The sequence below is a fragment of the Gorilla gorilla genome, chromosome 1 (genome assembly GCF_029281585.2).
Source record: "Gorilla gorilla gorilla isolate KB3781 chromosome 1, NHGRI_mGorGor1-v2.1_pri, whole genome shotgun sequence".
NCBI lineage: Eukaryota > Metazoa > Chordata > Mammalia > Primates > Hominidae > Gorilla > Gorilla gorilla.
In genome coordinates this window covers 145,203,083-145,215,277 of record NC_073224.2, presented here as the reverse complement: position 1 = coordinate 145,215,277, position 12,195 = coordinate 145,203,083, and the positions used below count along the sequence as shown (strand labels likewise).

Here is a 12,195-nt window from a genome sequence, read left to right as displayed (position 1 = left end):
AGAAAATATTTGCAAAACACACATATGACAAAGGACTCATATCTAAAATACATGAACTCTCAACACTCAACAGTAGCCAGGGGCTAGGGAGTAGGGAATTGGGGGTGTGACTACAAAGGCATAGCATGAGAGCTATCTCTGTAGTGCTAGAACAGTTCTGTGTCTTGATTATGGTGGTTGTTACATGAATTTACATGTGATAAGAATGTATAAAATCAGATGCAAAACTAGTGAACTTTAAATAAGGTGTGTGTATTACACTACTGTCAACTTTCTGGCTGTGATATTGGGGAAAATTGGGTGAAGAGTACACAGTCCCCCTCTAAACTACTTTTTGTACCTTCCTTTGAATCTATAATTATTTATTACCTGGATAGTCATCAAGTTGTTAATCCACTCACAGTAACTGAGACTTAACTCTATTCTCCCATTGTAGACAGCAAATCTTTACAGGGACTGAGGCTTATATCTCTTTATGCCCTCCATATTCTGGCCACAGCTGAGTGCTCAGTATGTTTCTAAATGATAGCTGTCCTTGATCTCCTTTGGTGCTTGCCTCAAATTGGAATCTTTGCCCCTGCGTCTTTACCTAAAACTGTCTGATGTTTCCATCAGCCAGGCCCTGAGGAGCCCCACTTGTTCCAGATTCTTCAGATCCTCCTGGCAGCAGCAGGCCAGTCCAAATGAACATTCCACTCTGTACTTTCCAAGAAAGTGGAAGCTCCTTGAGACAGGATCTCCTTCTGTCATGTGCACCACTGTATCCCCATCCCCTAGAGTAGTGTCCAATATATAGTAGGGACTCAGAAAATATTTGTGGACTGACTATCCATTAAAAAGAAAGAGAGAGAGAGAGAAAGAGAGAGAGAGAGGAAGTAATGAGCAAAACAATCTTGCATGCAATCTAGCATGCAAAAAAGTCATAGGTCAACAAGGCTCGCTCTTCTAATAAGAAGAAGGAAGCAATCTTTATATGTGTGTCTCTTATAGAGGCCCATCTAAAAACACCTTCATGAGCCACCCTATGTGCAGTGATTTTTCCTTCTTCAGAATTTGTACAAACACCTCAAAGAATTGTTACTGTGTGGTGCACTCAGTTGAATTCTACCCAGGCATTCACTAAGCCATACTGTGTGCTGGGCACTGTACCAGCAATGGGGGTTCAGAGATTAGCAAAGTCTGCTTCCTGTCCCAAAGAAGCTTCCAGCACAATCGGGGGAGACGGACAAGCAGATCATTCCTATGGGTGTGCCTAGGGTGTTAGGATGGCACAGAAGAGAGGAATCCCGGTATAGTTTGGGAACATTGGGGTGGGCTCCCAAGTTATCAGACAGATGGGGAGATGGACAGGCAGGCAGATGACCACTACTGAGTTCTGTGCCAGACACCATGCTGAATATTATACACATCCTCTCACCGAGGCTTCTACAACTCCATAAGGTCAGTTTTATTCTTTCCAACTCACCTGAATCTGGGAGGACAAGTAGGATCGGGCAGGTAAGAGGAAGGGGAAAGGTGATCCCAGGTTCAGAGAACATCATGAACAGAAGCAGGGAAGTGTGCACACCGGGATTGTCTGGGGACCTGCAAGCACAAGTCATTTGTATTACTGGGGCAAAAACTTGACTGAGATCAAAATGGAAAAGGAACCAGAAGTAACCAAAAGCATCAACCCCAGAAGGTTTTGTTTGCCATGCCAAAAATGACAACGATCTTCAGACCAGTCTCTATGGAAGCCTGGCATTCATGGGGCTGGGCCATGAGTTACTGCACATGTTTGGTGCTAATTTCATTAAAATGTGTTTCAGATAATATTGTAGCAGATGCTGTTTGTACCCTGCCCATACTTCCTGCTCCTTGACATTGCATTACACACCAGCCCACTTCAAACTGCCAGCCCTTGCATTGCTTTGACTGAGTTTTCTTTGACAGACAGAGTCCACTGTGCCTGACCACATGGCTGGTTGCCCACACCCCACAGCTCTCAGACAACGGAGTTGGTTATAAAATTCCAGCTCCATTTCCCCTTGGGAGAAATAACTCTGAGCCACAGGTCCTATGCTGGCTCTCAGAGCTCCCCAGTGGGGTTAGCTCTGGTTGTCCACAGCGGTAATTTACTTGATCAATTTTCCTCCATTGGCTACCTTCCCTTTCCCATCTTTTGTCCTCACCATCCTACAAGGTGTTTCCTGAGAGCACCTCTTAGATGAGCTGCTTACATTTAAATCCTGTGTCAAAGTCTGTTCCTGGGGTAACCCAAGCTAAGACACACACACACACACACACACACAGAGGCATAGACTATCTCTGGTAAGATTCAAAGAAACTGATAAATGTGGTGTGGCTTCTGGGAAGAAAAACATTTCTTGGGAACAGGGCTGAGGGAGGAGACTTATGTGTCACAAAATATACTTTTTTTGTTGTTTTCACCTTTTGGCTTTTGCACCATTTCCATGAATTTTCTATTTAAAAAAATAAAATAACTTCCAAAGCTTGACCAGAGGCAATCAAAGAAAACCAATAAATCCTGTTAAAATTAAATAAATACTTTTTAAAAAGCTACCCAAAATATGTACTTTAAATCATTTAAAAAATCAACTGTGATTTTACAACAACATAGTCACATGCGCTTTGTATCAAAACATTGTAACACGTTGGAGACCACCAACGTATTAACTCATGTTGCCAGGAAAATTCTCTTTGAGATAGTCTGAAAAATTTATCTTTTCTGCTAGTTTCATTCATAACTTTGAATGTTTAACAGAGGTGTCACTGATTAGTAAGACTGTAGCTCTATATAGGTGATTTCTTAAAATCCAGGTCCATGCATGTCCTCTCAATTTGTACAAGCATACTACTATGGTAAACTGAGTCACACTCAACCAAATTCACACAGGCAAAACCTAGGTGATCACGATCCCTCCCACTGCATAATGGTGAGTTGTGCAGTCAGGATCATATCACACGAGCACCTGTCCTGAGGCTGGGTTGCTTTTGATTTGACTTTTACATTTAACACAGGGAGTAAAAGCACTTAGATATTGTTAATGATTCAACTTAGAATCAAATTTTCCTCCTACTCCACATTTAAGGTATTGGGTCTGTTTAATTGAGGGCATCCTGAGATTTCAAGGCAAGCTGTTTAAAAATTAAAAATAAAGTAAAGCAAAACAATTTTATGACTTACTTCTGTGAATTGAACTTTCTCAACATTGGACAATAGAAACAAATGCAGGAATAAATTGAATACCAAGGCTGACATAAAACTGCAACTGTACCCATGACCATGAATGTCAAATGTTTACACTTCTTAAAATACTCACATTGTTCAGAGTGACGGGCTTTATAACAATGTGTGCCTATAAAGTACATATCTACCAATAAGATAACTTTTCATCTGTTTCTTCTATTGGTTTTGAATATAACATTTATTTGAAAAACAAGTTACATTTCCAAATATTTGTGATCTCTGACGTGGATGACGGTGACCAGGGCCAGCTCCTACGCAGGCGTGGGCGAGTGCTGTGGCCAGATGTGTGTGTTTGAGGCAGGCCACCCTGGCTGCTGTTGGAAAAGGAACTGGAGCCAGCCAGCCTCCACTCTGGGCAGACAACTGGAAGGTGCTGGGAGTCAGGCTAGAGATAAAGATTTGGCATCGCAAGCCTGGTAGGAGGTGGTTGATGTCTTGGGTGCTGAGGCTGGAGCCCAGGGCGAGTGTGAAGTAACAGGAGGGGGTCAAGATGAAAGCCTGAGAAGCCATCTTCAGCCGCTCTTTCCACAGGCATCAGCATCAACCTCATGACTACAGGACACCCCTGGAGGAGTGAGACTTTGGAATCAACATTCTTGAACACCCCACGAGACCTAAAATAAAACCCTGCATATAGCAGCTGTTCTGTAAATGTTTCTAGACTGACTTATTTCTTCCAGACAGCAAGGGATTGTATTATAATGAGAATCTCATTTAAACAAATTCATCAAAATTCCTGTATTATAGCCAAACTTGTTTAAATGTCTCTACCTAGGTGGAATTAGCAGCTGGCATCTTTTTAAAAAAATTATCACAATTTTTTAAAAATATGCATACTCTGAATTTCAAGTCAAGGCTAAATTTTAAAAAAAGAAAAAGAGAGTGTGTGCACACACTGGGCACTTTTGAATGGCATATTTTCTCCCTAAAGAAGAAACAAAACAAGGGAGGAAGAGAGGAAGAGAGGGAAAGAAGGAAGGGAGGAGGGAAGAAAGGAAGGAAGGAAGGAAGGAAGGAAGGAAGGAAGGAAGGGAGGGAGGGAGGGGGGGGGGGGAAATGCATGGTTTGTAGTTAACCCCCCTTAGCAGACATCCTATAGAGAAAGTACATGATGAAACATGCCTGGCCTGAGTTTCCTACCTAATCTGAATTTCTTTCCCCTCTGCTGATATTTAATAACTGGGCTCAGAGGATAATTACTTTTATTTCCTCTCCCTGTCTGCTCCACTCCCCCGCCAACTCCTTCCAGGTTTCTGAAGCAGAGTCTGGGCCTCCCTGAGTGGAACTCGCCCAGCCAGTTTGAGAGAGAGTCTCACTGCTCATCTCCCTGGGGCCCCAGTGCCTTGAAGCTACTTCCTGAAGGACCATGTGGGGACCTGAGAGAGGACGCTGAGCCTGCTTTCATGGTAAATGTGTTCCTTGCCCTGTTAGTTTCTTTCCCTGGGTGGGAACAGAACCACCAAGAAGGGAGAAATGTCTTCCGTGGAGGGGTGATTCCCACCCTTCCCCTCTCAGGAGGAACTTCCCGGCCACCCCACTGTCCGCATTGTCCCTGAGGGCTGGAGGCTGACCAATGTGGGCCTGGGCTGGGCCTTACTGTGGTCCCTCACCTCCTCCCTCTGTCCCCATGTCCATCTGTGCAAACTCTGGTTGAGATGACTGTCACAGGAAGTCTGGAGGGAGGAAAGAAGTCACAGAAGGGCAATGTCGGTGGGGAAGGAGGGAGGGAAGGAGGCTCTGTGGTGGGTAGGGTGGGTAGGGTGGGTGGGACCCTCCCAGCACCGTCCTCAGGTCCAGGGCTTCACTAGAGGGAAGCGAAGGAACATAGGTTTCAGGGACCCTCGCTTGCCTTTTCAGAGCCCTGTGCCTAATTGCGTTTTTGTAACTTTACATTCTTAAAGAAAGTGTCCACAAATTCTGTAGGCTTCAAGGCCCCGAAACCAAATCCAGATGGTACCACTAGCTGACTTTGAGCCACTTTTCTCCTGCTGCCACCTCCCAGAACCACCCTCTACACATTTCTACATCCCTGGCTCACTCGGCTGCAGCCGCTGGCACAGGTCTCCTTGTTCTTTGGACATACCAGGCGGTGGCCAAGGCATTAGGGCCTTGGCATTGGCTGTTCCCTCTGCCTGGAAGGCTCTTCCCCCAGGTGAAGGCTTTTCCCACCTCCTTCATGCAAGTGGTGCTTTCTCAGTGAGGCCTGCCCTGAGCTCCCTAGTCAACGTGGAATCCCCGGCTTCTTTGACCTTGTGTTGCCTTCTACCTGCTAAGTTCCCACATCAGTTATCATCTGCTAACACAATTCATAATCTAGTTATTTACTGTTTTCTGTCCTCCTCCCACCACTAGAACTTAAGTTCCATGAAGGAAGGGAAATTCAAATCTGTTTTGTTTACTGACGCATTCTGAGCACCTAGTACATAGCAGTCACTGGGTTCATATTTGTCTGATAAATGCATGAAATTGCAGGTCCTAAGGCAAGGATACTGCCTGCTGCAGTTTGACGACAGCTCTGGCCAATAAGCGTCCAAATGAGAGAAAGAAAAATTGCTTCTCAGGGGCAACTGGCTTTGCAGGCTATCATGGGCCAAGGCCATGGACACCAGTGCATCCCGTCCCTGCCTGTCTGTCTCAGGATGCATCATTTGGCTCTGGGAATGTGCTGCCATCTAAGAACTTGCCAGAACTGCTGAGGCTGGTACAGGAGAGGGGCTGAAGCCTGCCCAGGCCATGACTGTCTCACTGGTACTGGGGATCGTGGGACTTGTCATGTGTGGTGTCTAGTCCTGGAAAAGTGTAGCTAATTACTAACATAGCAAAGTGCTGAGTTAAAGAACAGAGACGTTTACTCAGAGCTGGTGCTAATTTCCTGCCTTTGCAGTGGCTGCTGGACTGGGAGGTGCACATCTGGCAGCACTTGCTGGCCCGACCCAAGGATGCAGAGCTAGAGCTCCAGAGGGTGATCATCTTGTGTCATTTGAGCCCCACAGGGACACGTCACTGATTGGCATTTTACCCTGGTGCCGAGAAGAGGGCGTGGAGGACACCAAGATGTCCATGGGGTTGGCAACCCATAGTCAGCCAGCCAAGACCACCCCCGCAGACAATGCTGATGACATCATGACTATCCTAAGCTTTATACAGTAGTTCACAGTCGCCAAAGCTCTTTGTCATACCCTATTTAATTTTATGGTCATCCAAACCTGTAAGAAAGACAGAGCAGGAATTGTCATCCCATTTTCCACAGGAAGAATGTGAGGTCTAAAGGTGAGGAGGCTGTGTATCACAGAGCTAGCAAACGTCATGCTGGACTGGCTTCAGCACTAACAACTACACGCTGTCCTGTGTGCTCAGAGACATGGGCCCTTGACACCCCTGAGTTTAACACTTGCAGCTTCAACTATATCCTAGAAACCTCAAAGGCCCCTGAGTGTAGTGACTTATCCCTGCACTGTGGCTGAATTTGAATCCTCGTTCGATGAGGCCAGCTTGGGAGTCACATGGCTCACAGTGTACTTGGCTTGACATTTTTTAATCACCATGTGGGCACCCTAACCCTCCTGTGACAATTTAAAAGCAAAACAAAAACAAAAAAATTGTTTGCTTTTGAAAAATAGCCATCAGCTGCAAGTCAGCTAAAATCAAAGAGGCAATGGATGAGTGTGAATTTCATCATTAGGGGTGTAGTTGTCAATGAGACGTACTCGCGGCTGCCTTCTGATACACACTTGCCAAGTGTCAAATGTTTTGTTAGGTGCTTTACAAATGTTGAGTCTGGGTTGTCAAAGCCTGTGCTTTGAAATTCTACGTCATACGCTTCTCCTTGGAGATGCAACCTAGCATCCTGTGTAGAGGCCTATATTTCTGAGCTCACATACCTTCAGACTCAGAAAGGTCTCAGAAAGTAACTTGTCTCTTTGTCTGTCTCTCTCTCTTTCTCCTTTACCATTGTCCTTCCTCTCTTCACCCAGTAATTTTATAGCCTTCTTCTCCAACTTTCTCTTTCTTGGGCTGACCTGGAAACTCCAAATTCTTCTCTCTTCATCTTGCAGAATAATCCATTCATTCAACAAATAGTTTTCGGACGCCTATTTTATGCCAGGCCCTATGAGCCGCTAGGGAAATGGCAGTGAACAAAACAGACGTGAATCCCTGCCTTCCTGAGGAGTCCATGCTAGTGGAGGACAAACCAACAAAAACAAGGTAAAGTCAGGCAGGATAAAGCAGTGAGGGAAATAAGACAAGAGGAAGGGGAATGGGGAGTGATGGGGCTCCTATTTGAGATGTGAGATCAGGGAAGGCCTTCCTGAAGAAAAGGTATTTGGGCAGAGGCAAGAGTCGAAGAGAGGAGAAAATCATGTCATCGTCAGAGGAGGAACATCCCTAGTGTGGGAATGAGCTAAGCCTAGAGTTGCAGAGTTAACAAAGAGGAGGAGGAGGACGAGAAACAAGAGGAGATGAACAAGAAAAGGGATTGTTTAGTATATGTCGCATTCAACATTTGGAACACACTTGTCTTAGTCTAACCATGTGTGCTGCTGTAACACAAAACTACAGACTGGTTCATCTATAAAGAACAGAAATTAGCTGGGATTGGTGTCCAGTGAGGGCCCAGTCTCTGCTTCCAAGATGGCACCTTGCTGCTGCATCCTCTGCAGGGGAGGAACACTGTGTCTCACAGAACAGAAGAGCAGAAGGGCAAACCCACTCCCTCAAGCCCTTCTATAAGGCCCCAGTCCCATCCATGAGGGCTCCACCTTCATTACTTAATCACCTAAAGCAGGGTTCCCAAGCCCTGGACCACCAACCGATACAGGTTCGTGTCCTGTTAGGAACCAGGCCACACAGTGGGAGGTGGGGGCAAGCGAGCAAGCGAAGTTTCATTTGTATTTATAGCCACTTCCCATCCCTCGCATTATGGCCTGAGCTCCACCCTCTGTCAGATCAGCAGCAGCATTAGATTCTCTATAGGAGTAGGAACCCTACTGGAACTATGCACGCGAGGGATCTAGGTCGTGCTCTTCTTATGAGAATTTAACTAATGCCTATGATCTAGCATGGAACAGTTTCATCCCCAAACCATCTCCACCCCTCCAACCTGTTGAAAAATTGTCTTCCACAAAACTGGTCCCTGGTGCCAAAAAGCCTGGGGACCACTGACCTAAAGGACTCACTCCTTAATGCTATTACATTAGAAATTAAGTTTCAACATGAACTGTGGAGGAGACACACATTCAAATCATAACAATACTTATACTAAAATAATTACATGTTGTTTATCTGAAATTCGAATTTAACTTGGAATCCCGTATTTTATCTGGCAACCCTAGATTTTGGCTTAAGGAGTGGAAAGGAGACCGATGTGGCCACAATGGAGGAAGCAAGGAGAAGATGGAGGGAGATGAGGTTGGGGAAATTTGGAGAGGAGAGGGTGGTTGACATTTCAAACACAGAGAAGCCATCTAGGTATGCTTCCAGCTCTTCCAGTGGAATTGTCTCCGCCTGTCCAAGAGAGAAACACATGCTGAGGGCTGTGAAAGAGGAAATAGGAAAGAACATAGCACAGGGAACTCAATCTAGACTGAGTCCTAAAGTGGTTCAAGTCCGCAGCATCCCTTCTTCAAACGAGGTAAGATTCTTTGGAAACCCTGGGGCATCAACTAGGTCTTGGATCCTTCACCCAGCAGAGCAGCTGGGTCCTGAGCAGACAAACGGAGGGAGGTGGAGTGGGGGCATGACGTGGGAGCCCAGAGGTTAGATTATCTCAAGACAGGTAAGGTGGGGGGATAGAGTCAGCAAATTCTCAGGGATCCAGAATCCTTGGTGGCTGGCTGTGGGCATCCTGGGAGGGGACAGATCAGCCCAGGGAGTCAAGAATTTGCCATTGGCCAGGACAGTTTATTTGAGAATCTGAACTGGAAGCAAACCTTGGTGACAGATCTGAGCTGTAAGTATTAAGGTTGAAACAGAAAACACCCTTTGAGGTTAAGATGTATATAAACCAATGGGCCTCATGCTGGCTGACTTTGGGATCTGGGGAAAAGCAAGATAAACCTAGGTAGACAGTTCAAGGAAATTCTGCTTTAGCCCCTGACGCCTACTTCATAGTAGGTGTTTAGTCCCTGGGGATTAAATGAGACGATGTATGTAAATCACCACGCTTGGTACATTGGTAAGTATGACATTAAATGGTAAATGTCCCTTCTTCATTATACTGCTGTTCCCAAATCTGGGACCTGAAGGGAGCTTAAGACACCCCCTACCCCCTTGGCCTACACACATACACAGACACACACACACACACAGACACACACACACACACAGACACACAAACACATATATGAGAGAAACTGCATGGTTAGATCTGAGCACTACAACTGAATCTCTTCCCTTTCTCGTAGATAGTGAGCTGGTAAGATTAAAATGCCTGGCACATAGCAGCTGCCCAATAAATATTGCTATATGAGTAAAAAGGAAATAAGTGGCCTTATTCTCTCTGTTCTCCCAGAGTTCAATTTTTCACTTTCAACCCGACAAAAAAGGAAGTAGGGCTGCCCGAGTGGGGCTATGGAGAATCAGGAGCAAACTGCTCCCCGCCCTTCCCAGTTCAGGGGTGTTGCTTCATCGCCCGACTGACATGCAGGCCAGAGAAGCAGCTGACTCCCCGCAGAGCTGCTGCCTTATAAGGACACTGGCCAGGCCTGCCAGGTGTGTCATCCCAAAGCCCTGTGATGGCCCCAGTGAGTCAAGGCCAGGGTGGATGAAAAAAACTCAGAAAAGCCATATGGGCAGCAAGTGAGAGTTTTCTCACTTCCTTTCCTCCTCACATGTTTCCATATGTTTTAAATTATTATCCCATTTACCACTTACCTCTGCAATTGGGAAAACAGAGAATAGAATTTTTGATTTAGAAAAGAGGTACTCATAATCTATTACTCCAGTAGCAAAGGAAATTCTCTCTCTGATTTTCTGGTGGGTTGCTGGCAGGGAGTGAGCTAATGAAATGAAGAAAGTATAGCCTGCGGAGAAGTCCCCTTAAGAATGAATATGTGGTGGCCCCTCCAGGACAAGGCAGGATCCAGCAGCGTAGAGAGCTGCCTCCCTCCCAGGGCAGTGCGGGGAGACCCAGTCTCCCTCTGCTGAGGGAGGACTTGATGCTCGCAAAGGCAAGCCAGCAATGGGCAGGGAGACTTGGAGAAAAGTGGTCCTTTTGAAAGATATGAAGGCCCAAGAAGGGGCAGTGGTACTGACCAGAAGTGGCATAGAATCATGGCCAAGAAATTAGGCTTTGAAATCTCACAGACCTGCATTTGAGTCCCAAATTTGCCAACTTTAGCTGGGTGAACTAGAGCAAGTTAGTTCTTTTTTTTTTTTTTTTTTTTTTTGAGACAGAGTCTTGCTCTGTTGCCCAGGCTGAAATGATCATAGCTCACTGCAGCCTCGACCTGAGTAGCTGGGACCATAGGCACACCCCACCATGCCCAGCTAATTCATTTTTATTTTTTGTAGAGATGGGGTCTTTCTATGTTGCCCAGGCTGATCTTGAACTCCTGGGCTCAAGCGATCCTCTCACATTGGTTTTCCAAAGTGCTGAGATTACACCATGCCTGGCCTTCATCTTTGTAAATCTCCATGGCCTACTGTGTGAAGTATTTGTTCATTTAGGAAATACCTACAGAGCATTTCAATGCCTTCCTCACTTTAGTTCATCAGAGCAAACCAGTGAAGTAGATTCTATTATTATCCCCATTTTACAGGTGAGGAAAATAGGTGACTTGCCCAAGGCCACACAGCTAGTAACTAGGAGAACTGAAATTTGACCCCAGGCAGTCCGGCACCAGGGTCTGCAGTCCCAAGTTTAAACTATGCCAAGAGGCTATAATTGCACCTGCTTTGCCTGATGGAATTCTGGAGGACTAAGTGGACCAGGGCATGTAAAAAGCTCTTATCACAGTGCCTGAAACATGGTCAAACTCAGTGAATGCTACCTATTATCATTTGTCTGTTATTTGTGAGGATTGCCCAGAAGTGGATCCTGAGAGGAAGGGTCCTGCGCAAGTGACTTAGTAAAGACAAGCTCCCAAAGAAACGGGTCTGGTACGGGAATGGGGCAAGTAGGCAGGGGACTGAGAAGAAGCCAAGCAAGGGTGCAACTGCAGGCAAGGTCTCACAAGGAAGTGTGTGAGATTTCTGAGTTTGTCCCCATGGAGACAAGGGAGCTGGGCTTTGTGGTGTTAAACTGTTGGTGTCTGGCTAAGGGATGCCCTAAAAAGATGGAAACTTCCTGGCATGTCTGGGCTCTGCACCTGTGGGCAAAGCAGTGTAGTAATCAGATGGCAGTCTTCCAAAGAGAGTCATGGGTATGGGGCTGTTTGAAGCAAAAGCACCAAAAAGCACTGGCGGAGTTCACAGAAACAGCAAAAATAGATCCAAAGGCCTCTGAGGGAGCAGGAACTGAGCCCACCCAAGACCACCCCTTGCATCACTCAGACCAGCTCATATCTTCCATTCTGTGAACTTCATTCTGCCATTGCGCCTTCAAGAGGGTGGACACTCACAGTTTCTGGGGGAAAACTTAACAAGATAAGAGTTAGTGAGACAAGATACATCTCTTCTCACACAAGTTTATGTAAACCATTCACACAAGTTTCTACAAAAGAATATTAATTGTGCCAGACCCAGTGGCTCATGCCTGTAATTCCAGCACTTTGGGAGGCCGAGGAAGGCCGATCACCTTAGGTCAGGAGTTCGAGACCAGCCTAGCCAACGTAGTGAAACTCTGTCGCTACTAAAAATACAAAAATTAGCTGGGTGTGGTGGCACGCCCCTGTAATGCCAGCTACTCAGGAGGCTGAGGTGGGAGAATCGCTTGAATCTGGGAGGTGGAGGTTGCAGTGAGCCAAGATCACACCACTGCACTTCAGCCTGGGTGGCAGAGTGAG

General features: G+C 46.0%; 1 long non-coding RNA gene across 5 annotated transcripts in view; it reads right to left on the bottom strand.

The window, feature by feature from the left end:
* The window catches only part of LOC101132344 (uncharacterized), a 153,647-nt gene that overhangs the window by 33,139 nt on the left and 108,313 nt on the right, over positions 1 to 12,195 (bottom strand). For 4 of the 5 annotated variants that reach the window (XR_010130392.1, XR_008668981.2, XR_010130391.1 and 1 more), the window contains one exon: positions 1,466 to 1,584. The exons of the other annotated variant lie outside the window; for it this stretch is intronic. This is a non-coding gene — a long non-coding RNA (uncharacterized lncRNA). The remainder of the gene's footprint in view (positions 1 to 1,465; positions 1,585 to 12,195) is intronic. 5 annotated transcript variants of the gene reach the window in all.